The sequence below is a fragment of the Talpa europaea genome, assembly GCF_964194135.1.
Source record: "Talpa europaea genome assembly, chromosome: 16".
NCBI lineage: Eukaryota > Metazoa > Chordata > Mammalia > Eulipotyphla > Talpidae > Talpa > Talpa europaea.
The window spans coordinates 27,981,342-27,995,619 of NC_140084.1; positions in this window are offsets into that span (position 1 = coordinate 27,981,342).

The window sequence follows — 14,278 nt, forward strand, 5'->3', positions numbered from 1 at the left end:
ATGGATGTGGTCTTTACATAACTAAATTTAATCTAATATTTCCTTTTTCTAAAGACAGGGGGAGAGAAAAGGGAGAGAAGATAGCAGGAAAACATCATCTCCCTCCAGACTACCGAGACAGCAATGGCTATGTCAAGTAATACCATGAATGGTCTTTGTCAGCCCAGTCAGACTGTGTACAAAGTTTGGAGGGGGTACTAAAAAAGATGGGATTGAAGAGTAGGTAGGAGTGTGAATGCATGGACTCAGGTGGAAATGGCTTTTTAATACAGAACACATTCTAATCCAGCAAAGAGTTGAAGTAATGCCATTTCACTTACTGCAGAGTCTAAGGGTATACAATTCCCTCCAGAGGGTAGACAACTGTGAGATCTGGATGCTTAAAAGGGCAGAGGAGAGAGACCAGAAATAACTTTTTGAAAGAGTCTCTGGTGTAAGTTTCTATTGATCTTATAAATTATGCTGGTTTCCAAGAAAAACCAAAAAGCAGAGTTAAGAAGCCATGCCCTGACCTCACAGAAAGTTCACAGAGCAGGCACTGTTGGAACAATTCAAATGAGAGGAGGTAAAGAATCCAAGGTTTTCTGGCAGCTCTGTCACTGGGGAGTAGCCCAGATTATACGCCACTACAGTACTTCCTTGAAATCCTCTAGTACTATATTTAAATTTTTTCCTCTTAATTAAAAAAACATGTTCATTTTAAGACCAACATGCAGCATATGTCTATGGAAAAGCGAGAGCCTCTTTTTCTGCTCTACCATCACCCATTCCTTTTCCAGATGAAACCATTAAAGCTTCCATACAGGCCTGTTTCCACACCTATTATGTACTCACAAATTCATTTTTTTAACTTAACTAGAATGATGCCATAAATAATGTTCTGATTCCCTTTATTTCACTTAATACTACATCTTCTGTACCAGTATATACTGGACTACTGCATCCAACTTAAGGCTATATCAAAATCCATACTCTGGATTATTAGTTTCTTAACCATTATGGTATAAAAATTTGTGGAGATTTGGAAACAGGTGAAGAGAGAGGTCCTGGATTTGCCATAAAGGAACTCTATTTGGGAATGTTTCATCTCCTGGAGAGGTATGTTCTCACTCCAAACTGCTCTCCACAGTGGTTCAACATTCCCAGGGCAGAAGGGAATTCCACCGGCTTCTCTAAAATCCTGAGCCTTTCCATACAATCAGTTAGAAGTTGAGATGGACCAGATATGCTAATAGCAGAACCAATCCAACCAGACACATTAAATTGGGGAAGGCATACCTGAAGAAAGGAGACCAGGCCGGTACTAAAAATGACTAGTGCAATGATTTTAAAATGTCAACATGAGATTAAGTTCAGAGAACAAAGAAGTGAAGGGGTGAGAACGGGAGACCTTTTAAAGTTACAGTTTAAAACCAGCACTTGTAAAGTTATTTGGAATAATTAACAATAAGAAACAATGTTTGGGAATGCTTGAGGAAAGCAATGAATTACAAAGAAGTTTGTTGGATCTCAAATTCTTACTTTGCTCTATCTAAAAATTTTTTTGCTAATGTTTATATAAACTGAATATAGAATAATTAATTTATAGAGTTCCACACAGTACAGTTTCCAAGTAAATGAAAGATATTCAATATATACAAGCATTTTAATAAATCTGGATTAAATTTAGAGGTGAGAAGACAAAAATTAAGGGTTTTTCCCCCTATTTCTAAATTGAACTCAAATGCAGTTTGGGTCAATTTCTTCTGAAAGAGTCATTTTCCTTAAATGACCCGGAAATGATGTTAACTATAAAACTTGTCAGAGAAGGAAATGGAGTGAATAAAAGTTTTCAAATATTTTATTATTTTTTATTTTTCAAATATTTTAAAACTAAAGACTTTCTTTTTCAAGGGCTAGCTATAAAGACCAGGTTTAAAGACGGGAAGAAGAATCTGTGAGGCATTTCAAAGGCAAGACTCTGAAACATACAAGGAACAAACAAGAGCTGTTACCTTTAAAATTTTTCTGGAATGATTTTACAGAGTACTCTTGAGAGCACATAAATGAATAATGCCTATGATCTTCCAAGTTTATTCAGCATTGAAAAATATAGTTTTTCATCTGGAAATCGTTGTTACTCATGATACTCTTCTCAGAGAAGTTTTTTTTTTTTAATCTCATTTCAAAACGCATTATTGTGGCCCACTTTCCAAGGACCACTGTTTACAGCAGAAACACAGCCCACAGATCTTGCACAGGACCCTAGAGGCCACATTGCAGGGCACTGACTTTGCAGTCAGACAGACTGGCACAGGTCCCAGCCCTGCAATATTTACAACTATGCCATTCCAATTGCTCTGGTTATTGACATATTTTAAAACACGGAAATAGACAGTTCTTATACCACCGCACTACTGTGAGGATTAAATGAAATAGTGCATGTAAAACACATTATGCAGTGCCTAACACTTAAGCCGAATCCAAAAATGCAAGATGTTATTACAAAATGAGCACACAGCTAATCAGAAGTAACTGAGTAATCTGGGAGGTGGGAACTCTGCAGGAAAATCCCAGTTAAGCGCACTAAAATAACTGTAGATTACTAAAGAAACTACTTAAAGATAAACGTAACTATAGCTACAAAAGATAACTAAAGAACTTCTCTTTTATAGAACTCCTTTACTGTGTACTGAAATCATTTTTACTCATCTATGCTTTCAGATAAAGAACCCCAGAGGACTTGTAGCTTAATTCTCCTAAAAGGCATTAGAATCACTTAGGTGACTTATTAAAAGACAAATACTGAGCCAGGCTCGAATTTCTAGGATGCAGCCCAAACAAGTGTTTACTTAAAGCCAGGTCTGGAAATCACTAACACAGAGCCTGGTACAGCAGGCAGGACCTGCTGGCTGACTGATGGGACAAATTTACACACTAGCATACTTCTGAGGTTAAAAATGCTAATCTCCTTTTCCAGAAAAATGGACCAAGACTATCTTTTGGAGAGGTCAAAATAACCATTAGAATCTAGTTATATCTATTAGCAATGAAAAAAATGGCTCCATATACTTTCCACCAGAGCAAGCCTTATGCAAAGGCCATACATCTGTAATACTACATCTTAACTTTGAAGACTACTTAGCATTAGATGGTCAAGTCAATCTGGAGACAAAAACTAGCTAGACATATAATCTAAACATATACAACTATTATATCTGTGGTGGTGGCAATCACCAACTGATGTGGCAATCAACTGACTTAATGATAATTATACCACTGCATGCCAATCCTTAGTAGAAAGACTTTTTAAAAAACCATCTAAATAATGTTCTTTAAATTGTTACAGTTGATAGCCATTTTGCTGCAAAAGCATAATTATAATCACACATTTCCTTCACAAATCTCTCTGAAGTGTGATATTATTAATTTTGAACCCCCCCTTTTTAAAAAAAAGAAAGACTTATACTTTCCATTTCTGTATCATGTATAATTTATTAAACTTTTGCATATTTTAAAAAGTTGCTTTGGGGGGGAGGAATCACACTTGGGCTCTCAGTAACGTTAGTATTAATGCAGTGCTATTCAAAACACAGACCTTTACCATCATAAACAGTTCACCACAGGGACATCTGGTCAACTGGTCTAACCATCTCTATCTAACAAATGGTCCAGGAATCATGATTCATCTCTTCAAATATTTGCTTGTGTTCAATCATAACACAGCTCAGTGACAGAAAGATTTACTTTTCTCTGAAAATAAGACTTTAGGATTATGCTGCCAAGAAAGAAGCTGGTTAAATGAATGGCATAGGAAGAAAAAACAAACTTGCTGTTGCTGTTGTCTACACCACATCATCTCCACTGAATTATTTCAAAATTGTGTGGTAGATAGGACAGCAATTTTTCCAATCCATATCACCCTCACCCCTGAAGGCTAAATCACTATAGCATGAAGAGAAACAATATATAACAAACTGAAGATCTATTGATTCTTCTCTCATTAGAACATGTTTTGGACCGTGTCCTAAGATAGCAAATGTATTAGAAGTTATAGCTTCTAGTGTCTCTCCCCCTAGTTCCTCATGAAACTTTCCAAACATACAGCAAATCTGAATTTACACCTACCACCTAGATTCTACTATCAATATCTTAGTATACTTGTTTTATCACATGCCACCCATTTCCATCACCAATCCATCTAACTTTTTTGAAGCATTTCAAAGTAAATTGCAGGCATCAGTAACTTCCCCCTAAATAATTCATCATGCATTGTGTCAGCCAAACTTCAATTTACACACAAAGAAATATACAAATCATAAGTATCATGTCATGAGTTTTACCAAATGCACATAGGCATGCAAATACAAAGCCTATCAAGACAAAAAATGTACCCAGAAATATACTTGATTTTAAAATATCCTGTAGGACACCCCAAAGACCATAATTTTGACTTTTTATGTTATTTTTGTAAGTTTTTTTTTTGTTTCTTTATTCTTTTTCTCCCCTTTTCTGATGACCATAATTTTCTACTTTTCTTACTGACGATAGTTTATATGGCAGAGAAGTTAGAGGCCAACCAGATTCATTATCTGATATTGCAATAAGGAGAAAAGTATGTGTGTGTGTGTATATATACATATAGATATACAAAGGGTGTACTTGCCAGTTAAAAGAGAAATTACCAAAAGATGTTTTAACAAGAGTGTTTTTGTCTCTAGACCCTAAAGCACCTGGTATTTTGTGGGGAAGGAGAGGATTATTAAATATTTGGTTGGAATTTCACTTTTTCCCCAAAAGGAAAGGCAGCTCTGAAAGGCAGCTCTGACATGTCACCTGGGTGTCTATACTATCTAGCTGCTGTAGCACTGGTCTCTTGAGATTTAAGTCACACAGGTACTATTATCTCCTGGATTGCAGTCTTCAAGTCCTCTGGGAAAAGCATGGCATGGCTCTGATACCTTTTATCCACTGAGGTTGTTTTAAGAAAGGGAACTACTAGAGGAGTAGTATCTGGGAAAAACTTCCCTTAGGATGTTGAGAACTTTTAAACTTAGTAGCAGTAGTACCTGTGGTCAAGTAAGGCTTATGGCAGAACAGAATACAGGCCTGATTTAAAACAGTATAAAGGAAAAAAGGATACACCCTTTTCCCAAATGAGTAAATTCCAAAATGAGAAAAAAAAAAAAATTTGGGCTTGGGATAGAGTAAGGAATTTCTAGAAGCAAATAATAGTGAAAAAGGAGAAGTAAATGATCCCTATCTGGTCTCAAACATTGAAAAATTTGCCTTGTGCCCAAAAAGGAAATACTAAGGAAAAACTGAGGTAAGTGTTAATGATGGCTGCGGTACAAAGAGAAAAACAAATGTAATACTCCAGACTATTTGGGTTTTTTTCCCTCTAGGAGACGAAATAACAGGAAATCATATAGATGTGTTATTCAAACACAAATATTATCCGCAAATCCGAAGAAAAAGGATTTTTCTATTTTAGAAAAAACTCTTGCTTATTAAGAAAAGCAAACAAAATGTGTAAATAGCATGAAAAGCCACACTTCCCTATTAATGAGATCTATTTAAAATGGTGTCTGAAAACACTCAATTGCACAGTAAGTTGGATACATATTACAATCTAACAGGTTTTCAGTAAATATTTTAAGTGAACTTACTCTGAAATCTGCAAAGGCAGATGTTTCCAAAATTTTTACTGTTTGAAAAATGAAGACATAATCATTCAATAAACATGAATTCAATGTTTATGTGCCAGGCACTAAGATGTAATAAGGTCCCTAACATATCCAAAGGGACATGGCAAAGGGAAGAAGGATTCCGACAGACAATAGAGTGCCCTCATAATAGCACACGTCATAGAAGCCTATGGGTAAAGCATCAGGTCCACTAGGAAAAGACCGCTCATGCTACCATTTCTCCTCTGGAAAAGGATCTGTTAACATTCAAGCATCTCTGCAAGATCAAGTTTTTAGGGGGCATAGGAGGGTGCGTGTGTGCACGCACGCAAGCACATGTACTAGCAGTGGGGAATGGAGGCTTTATATTTGCATTGCAGCACACTCATGTCTTAAATTATAGGCCAAAATATTGTCAGTAAATTAAAATGATAAAGATGAAGAGACTTGGGCCTCTCTGGTGGCACAAGGGGTTAAGACACAACCTATGGAGCTATCTGCAGCCACTGCAGCATGAGCTTGATCCTCGGCCAGGGAGTTACCCACATGGCGCAGCAGACCTCTCCTGACTCGCCCGCTGCTCCCCTCAGCAGTGTATTTCAGTCAGTCTGCCTGTTCTGCTCCCCACTCTTTCTCTGGCGAATCTTCTCACTCCCTGAATCTCTGGCCTGTACACCAGTTCTTATATGCATAAATAAATAAATCTTAAAAAAAAAAGATGAAGAGACTTAAGGTGATTATGCTGAGTAAAATCAGTCAAAAAGTAAAAGATTTCAGATGGTTTCACTCATCTGTGGAATATAAATACCCAGAAAACAATTACACACAAACAATAGAAGGAACAAGAATTTGAACTAGGCAAAAGGAAGATAATGGTAACCAGAGGGAACAGGGGAGGGGGCAGAGGTAGCAGGAGGGAAGCATATGGGGAGTGGACATGGGTGGTTTGGTGAAGGGGGAAAAAAAAATCAACAAAAAAAGCATTATAAAGCAGGGAAAAAACAAAAGATGAAGCAAATAGTCATTTTTATGGGAAAAAAACCAAACAAAACAAAACAAGCTCAAAATCTAAGAGGAAGCACAATGGAAAACCGAGACTCATTTGAGACAGTGTTGATGATATGTCTCAGTTAGCTCCCTTCTGGATACTGCAGGGTTTGCCGCTCAGCATATGACATGTGAGAAGCTTGGAATTGGTGCCAAGTTTCCCATGACAGACTTTCTGGGAGAAAAAGGTATTAGAGAGAATAGTAAACTCTAATATTGTGCTAGATTTGGTTTATGAATGCCATGTCTTAGTAATTCCTAATCATTTACTTGGTAGGTTATTAGTAAGTAGCCCTTGGGCATGTGTAAGTATGACCCACTATGGAACACTAAGAAATGAAAAACAGAGCTGTGCTTCCCACAAGGAGGGGCAGGGTAGGAGTCATATTTTGAGAATCACTGCATTCAAGAGCACAGGAGAGGAAACTTCATTCCTCGGGAGGTAGAAGAGGTAAGAAACTAACACTGAAACATGTGGTAATAATAAACCTGAGAGCAAGATAATGCTTCAAACCTCTTGTTTGATGTGTATAGGACCCATAAAATTATGCCTGGGAACTGATTTCAAGCAATAAGAAAGCTACATGCAGGGTTCATTCCTTAACAAACTTAATGAGTACATCAAATCTTTGCTATCTCAAATGTGTCTGTAGTTTCCAAAAACCCAGAAAAGGGGAGAGGAAAATACTCTCTACAAGCTCACGCTATTTGTAATATAACTCTACTTCATTTAGTCTTTACATATCAAGTTCTCTACACATGCAAACATGCATCTAACTATGCCTTTTTACATATTTATTTTTTTTTTTGTGCTTTTTTTTTTTTTTTTTTAGATTTATTTATTTATTTATACCAGCACTGGGTACAGTCAGAAGCACGGGAAGGTGAGCGAATTCACCAGAGCCAGAGCGGGGAGCAGAGCAGGCAGAAGGACCGAAGTACACTGCTGAGGGGAGCAGCGGGCGGCAGGAGAGGTCTGCGCGCCATGTGGGACCCTCCTCCGGTGGCCGGGGAGCAGCCGGGGATCGAACTGGTGCTGCAGAGGCTGCAGGCACCTTCGCAACCCAGTGCTCAACCGCTGCGCCACCGGGGAGGCCCCCCTTTTTACATATTTAAAAAGCAAGCATTCCCTTTGGAATGGAGAGTAAAATACAATGAATATGCACTTTTTTCTAATCATAAAGTTTGACAAGAAAAGAATTAAAAAAAAAATGACATTGAACATATATACCAAAGTGAAAATATTCATTCTTTAGCACTCCTAACAGTTGTAGAAGTCTCTTCCTGAAGGTTGTGGCCTAAATTTTGGCATTTACTGCTTCCTGATCTGTTTTTCAAATTCCTTATTTGAAAACCAGGGGAAATACTATCCAAATTCAATGGTGAAAGGCCTTGAGAATGCCCAATACTTGAGGAGAAACTAAATTGATAGTTTAGTACCCCTCTTTTGAAATAGATTACTGGTTCCACTGTGGTCTCCATCTGTGGTGCCTAATGATGTTCTAGTCAGTTTTTTGATCCTGGGATTATCAAAGCCCACTTTACAAGGATCCCAGCACAAAGTTTCCAATTAAAGTAGGATAATAATGATCACCAGCCTCAAGAATTCCTAATAATCAATTTCTCAAACAATAGATAAGAGTATCAAAGACTTGTATTTAAAGGATGCAAAGTGACTTCTCACTTCATTGTAACAAACTACTTCATTATTAGGGAAAGTATAGGAAATTCCTGATATGCTGAATGAAGCTCATGAATTGAAACAGACTGCTGTAAATGCACTTTAGGAATACACAACAATTTTATGTTGTTACTCTTTTGCCAAAATGTACTTCAGAATTGCTGTTTTTCCCTATTCACTATAGAATAACACACTACTATGCAAAATGCTAAGTTTTTATTTTCCTTTGATTCTTGGCCAATTTACTAAGTGAAAAGCTATTCTGCTGACAAAGCAGAAAATGCCCACATAAGAGTATGCTGGGATGTCTCTTATAATCAATACCTTAAAAATAATCATGGAATACAGAAATAACGAAGAGTTTGTGAAAAGAGCAAAAAGCAGGACACAGACATTAAGCAGCAGTCAGGACAGCATATATCCTGGGAAATCAGAAAGCTTACAAAATCACGAGTGATTTTTTTTTAAAGACCCACTGAATATAAGATTAGAAAAACAGGAAATGCAAGTTAGCTTTTTATTAAAATACTTCAAAAATCACAAGTTGTCCAATATTTGGAAAACCATCTCTAACTAATGCCACTAAGCGGAATAAGAAAACTAATAAACATGGATACAAACATCTCATAACCTCATAGAGCTAAAAAGCAAGATGTCATCCCAGGAAACGCAAACTCTCCCTATGGTAAAGAATAGAGAGAACCACTGTGAAAGAAAAATTCACATGCAATCGCTAATGTCCTCATAATCCATAGTTCAGGGCTACTATAGGAAGGCATGATCATAGAGAGAAAAAAGGAGATCTCATTACAAAATCACAACGGGAAGAGGAATTATACTCACTACCTGTAAATAGTCCATTACACACACACACACACACACACACACACACACACACACACACACACTATTCATGTATCTGGAAAAAGAGGAGGTGGTTTACAATACTGAGATCAATTTACTTGGAGGAAAATTTCAGCTGTCAAGGAAAAACTTCCAAAAGAAAAAATTGTATTATAGCTCTACCTCCTGCTAGCAGCATCAGAACTTCAAAGTAAATTAAAACTCCCTCAGCAAAAACTGGAGATCTCTCCACCCGCATTCATGCAGGGGTGGAAACCATGGGTTTAGATGGTAATAGGAACTAAAAAGCTGTGAACATCGAAGCTTTCAGTACCCACAGCAACAGTGTTAATGCTTCATTCTTATATCTACATATTGCTTTTTTCATTTTACAAAGTGCCTTCGTTTTATTCCTCAATTGGCAAACTATTTGGTGCTGGAATCACAGTACTCTACTTTGCTAGTAGTTTCTAAACTTCATCCATACACTGCATTATTACGTGAAGACTGGTCTTACTTATTTGTTACTCTTAGAAAATCTCATTTCTGAGTGGACTCAGATTCTGTGGAAGCTCTCACAGAAGTCAGCCTCCGTCTTTTGGCAATCTGTTCCTGGAATTTTTCTTTGGCCTCCTTCATTCTCTCGACCTGAAGCTGGGCACACTGCATTATTTTACAGAAGAGACACAAGGCGGTGAAGTCACAGTCTCAGGACAAGCAGACGGTGGGTGAAGGGCCTGGACAACCGCGGGACTCGACTCAGTCAACCAACAATAGTCACTTCCAACCCTTGAAAGTTCAAAGTACACTTTGCTTCCAGGAGGAGCAAGCTCGTTCAGACAGCTACGAGCCCCAACTGCAGAGACTCAGCGGACCTGTCTCAGAGTCTCTCGCCAAACACAGGGAAACTGAGGCAGAAGGGAGCGACAAAAGTCTGATCTTGGTAGAGCCCGGCAGGGCGTGCTGGAGGGATGCTGGGCTTCCCCGAACTCGCCTGCACTGAGCCCAGGAGCAGCAGTTTAAGAAAGATACTCGGTCGGTCTCTAGAGAGACGGGCAAACCCTCGCCATTCCCGCGTCCCCGCCCAGGCTTCCTCACGATGGGGAGTCCTCCTTCCCAGAACCGCCCAGCAATTCCCTCTTCCCGAGGCCCTTTCCCATTTTTCACAACGGGCCTCGGGAGCAGGAGAATCCGCTAGCTCTTAGCCCCTGTCTCGGAGGCATCTCCGGACCTCAAGGCGTTTCAGTCTCGACCCAGGCGGAGGTCGGCCTCCCACCGCTGCTACCTGAAGCCCAAACTCCACAAAGGAAACCCTCCCAGGGCGTCCTCCCTTCTACTCCTTCCGCCCAGGGCGCCCTAAGGAGCGCCCCTAAACCAGGAGCCTCCCAGGAGCTACATGCTTCTCACCTGAGCCCTGTGAGCCGCGGCCTCCTCAGAAAGGCAACCCCCAGAAAGCTCCTCCGGCGAAGACCCCCCAAAGGGGGAACACCCTCTTTCAGGAACCTCTTCAGGCGCCGTCAGCGCGGGCCCGGGTGGAGAGCCTCCGGCTGTGTCCCGGGCTCTGCCCAAAGCCTCCTCCTTCCCGCCCCCTTTCCGGAGCCTCCCCCAGCCCCAGTCCGGTCTCCCAGCCGCAGACCCGGGCGGCCGGTCCCCTCCCTCACGGGCGTCCCCAGCCCGCGGACTCCCCCCGCTCCGCGTCCCGAGGGGCTCCCCGGAGCAGCGCGGCTGGGCTGCGGCACTGACTTTCTCCGGCTCCCGGGCGCACCTGAGGGAGGGGGCGGCGGCGGCGGCGCGACTCCTTTGTGACAGGTCCGAGAGAGCGGTAAAGATGGACGCGAGGCCACGGCGCTGCCATTACGCGCTGGGCCCACCCCCGCTTCGTCCCGCCCCGGCCCTCCCTCCGTCCCCTAGGAAACGCCCCTTCCTCGGTGGCAACCCCTCTCCGTGACAGCCAATCATCTGGCCCGAAAGGCCTCACGTGCTCGCATGGCCCAGCCCGCCCCCCCGGCGCGAGCTGACCAATCGCATCGCTGGGGTGTGAACAACCCAATCAAGTTTCCCGGACTAGCCTTCCGGGCACCGGATTTCCATCGGGCTCCGGGGGAGGAAGCGAGGTGCGGATTGGGTCACACCGCCGGAAAGGGGCGGAACCTTGTTGTGGCGGTGAGCAACCGGAAGCCCTGAAGGGTCAAAAGAAATACAAAAGCAAAGGCTATTTCTTTTCTTAGTTTTCGTTCTTTCTTTTTTTCCTAAAGAGCGAGCGGCCTTTGCGGTGGCGGTTTGGGGTGGGCGCCGCCGCGGTGAGGGAGTCTGGCCTCCCGCACTCTGGTAGGTGAGTGCGGCCTGCGCCCTGGCCTGGCGGTGAAGCCCGGGCGCCAGATTCTTCGTTGAGAATATGAGGGGGCTGCGTTTGACTGGAGGGTCAGGGCCAGGGCTGGGCTCAGTCTGTGCATTCATCCATGGTTTGGGTTGCTGAGGCAGAGGGCTTGCGGGGCCCAGCCTGCGGGGAGCCGGGGGAGCCCGCGGGAAGGCCTCCGGGTCGTGGAGGGCTGGGGGTGGGGTTGGGGGGAGGCTCCCCGACCCTTTCTAGCTGTTCTGGAAACCCCCTACCTTTGTGCTGACTCCCCTCCACCTTTTCTATTAGGTGGGGCCACCCAGGCCCAAGTGAGGCGCGGGCTCTGTGCCGGAGATCTCCGAACGGCTCCAGGCTGCTCGGGAGATGTGAGGATGCATGGTCGGAAATGGTTGAATCATGATTATAAGTGTGGGATGGGAAACACATATATTATGTACTGTGTACCGGTTGCCGCGCTGAGTGCATTTTCTTCTAATAGAAAACAAGCCAGCGGGGTCGTTTTGCGAAGAAGTTTGGAAACTTAAGATCGAGATCTGAAGTAGCACGTTTGAGAGTTGGTGGCTCATGTTAGTGTCTGCCCACATGGGGAAAAGGAGAGACCTGTTCGTTTATAGCAGTGGTTCTTAAACAGGACCTTCTGTAACCCTTTTAAAACGCAGATTTTCGGCCCCCACCCCCAGATAGTGTGACTAGGTCTAGAGAGACCCAGGACGCCAAGTTGGGGGCCTGGTGGTCAGAATTCTCTATGATTTCTTGCGTGCCAGCTGTCAGGTAAGCTTTGCTGATTTATTCAGTTGTTAGGTTAATTGATGTGTTAACAGTAACCCCATAAAAAGATTTGAGGGGCATTGCTCCTGAAATCCCTGGGAGGAATCAGTGTGTGGACTCCTTTTTGATACCAGGAATTGAACTGAGACAAGACAGCCCTTAAAATCTAACAGTAAGCTGTCAACAGTTAGTAAGTGTCTGACGGCAGAGGCTGCCTGTGTCAACTGAAGTCTTGATGTCTTTACCTCCTGGGTCAATTTCTCATGGTTGTAAGAAAGGAAGAAGTGTGTCAAGACCTTTCACCTGATTAGCAGTTAGCTTTTAACCTTCTAAAAATCAAGTTGCTCTAGTTGACGTTCAATTCAAGTTAATCCGCTTTCAATTTCTCCTGCTTCTGAAAAGGAAAACCATGTATCTGGTAAATGAAGTCATTCAACAGCATGGGTCAGCCTTAGTTTCAACCATAGTGTAATTATGCTTTTAGGTCAGCTAAATTAGTGATTCAATGTGCTTGCTATTTTTTTTTTTTTAAAGATTTATTTATTTATGCATACAAGAGCTGGGGCACAGGCCAGAGACACTGTGTGTGTGTGTATGGGGGTGGTGGTGGTGAGAGAACTCACCAGAAACAGAGTGGGGAACAGAACAGGCAGACTGATTGAAATACTCTGTTGAGGGGAGCTAGACAGGAGAGGTCTGCTTCCCCTTGCGCCACCAGAGAGGCCCTAATTGCTGTTGATCACTATTTGATCAGGTTTCATCTTCATTACATGTCATCTGTTTCACTATAGGCTGTGTTTTAAAGATTGTTCTTTGTCTTTTTGCATTTTTACTACTGTGTATCCAACTACAGATTCATTTTTGTTCTATATGTTTGGTGTTTATAAGGCCTTGAATTTGTGGCTTTGTCTTTTATTAGGTCTTTAAAATTTTCAGCCATTTTATATTCATATATTGTTTTGTCCTATTGCCTGTCTTCCTCCTTTACACATTTAACATAGACTATTTCAATTCTCTATGCCTCTTACTCTCTTTTTATTTTTCCATATAACATTCTGGATAACTTCTTCATGTAATTCTCTCAAGTTACTTTTAGTCTGCCACTAAACTCATCCATCAAAAATCTTAAATTTAGTTATTATATATTTTAGTTCCTGAAGGTCGGTCGGTCTGTTTCAGCTGTGCTATGCCACTATTTTACAGTTTCTTATTTTCTGTTATTATTTTTGAGGCTTTTTAAAATTCCTTTAAATAAATGTAAATGCTAAGCATATTTGTTTTATAATATATATATTATAAAATTAAAGGCGTTAATTTTACAGACATCAACATGAAAGGGGGTTTTCACTTCCAGAAATAACGGGTCTGATATTTGAATTCCCTTTGGGTCAGTTGCTGTTGCCCACTTTTCCTGCTGTTTTTCTGCCAAGTTCACCTTTACCTCAGATGTAGTTCTTGGGGGTACCAGATTAAGAATGAGATGGAGGTGGCTCTGATAACACATACCCTTTGTTGGCTCTGGGGTTTAACTTTGTGCCTCACAAGAGCACCAAAACAGCGGCTTTCAGGATGAAAACCAGCTTGAATATTGTGCTTAATTTCTGGTTATCACCTTTTCTTGGGTTTTGGTAAAATTCTTCACTATCTTAGCTTTTCTATCTAGGAATTATTTTTTAATTTCTTGCTGGCTTTTTTCTTAAATCATAGAATTATAGAGGGTTGGTCTCAATTACCTAACCTAGTATTTCTGACAATGAAAACCCCCTTTCATTTTGATTTTGGGGAATGATTAGTGATTTCAGGCACTATTGAGCTGGAGAATATTTTTATTTATGTAACTAAAACATAACACCTATGCTCTTTTCTAGTCTGTTTTCTGAACTCCTTAGTGCTTAGCTTCTGTTCTTTTATGGCATC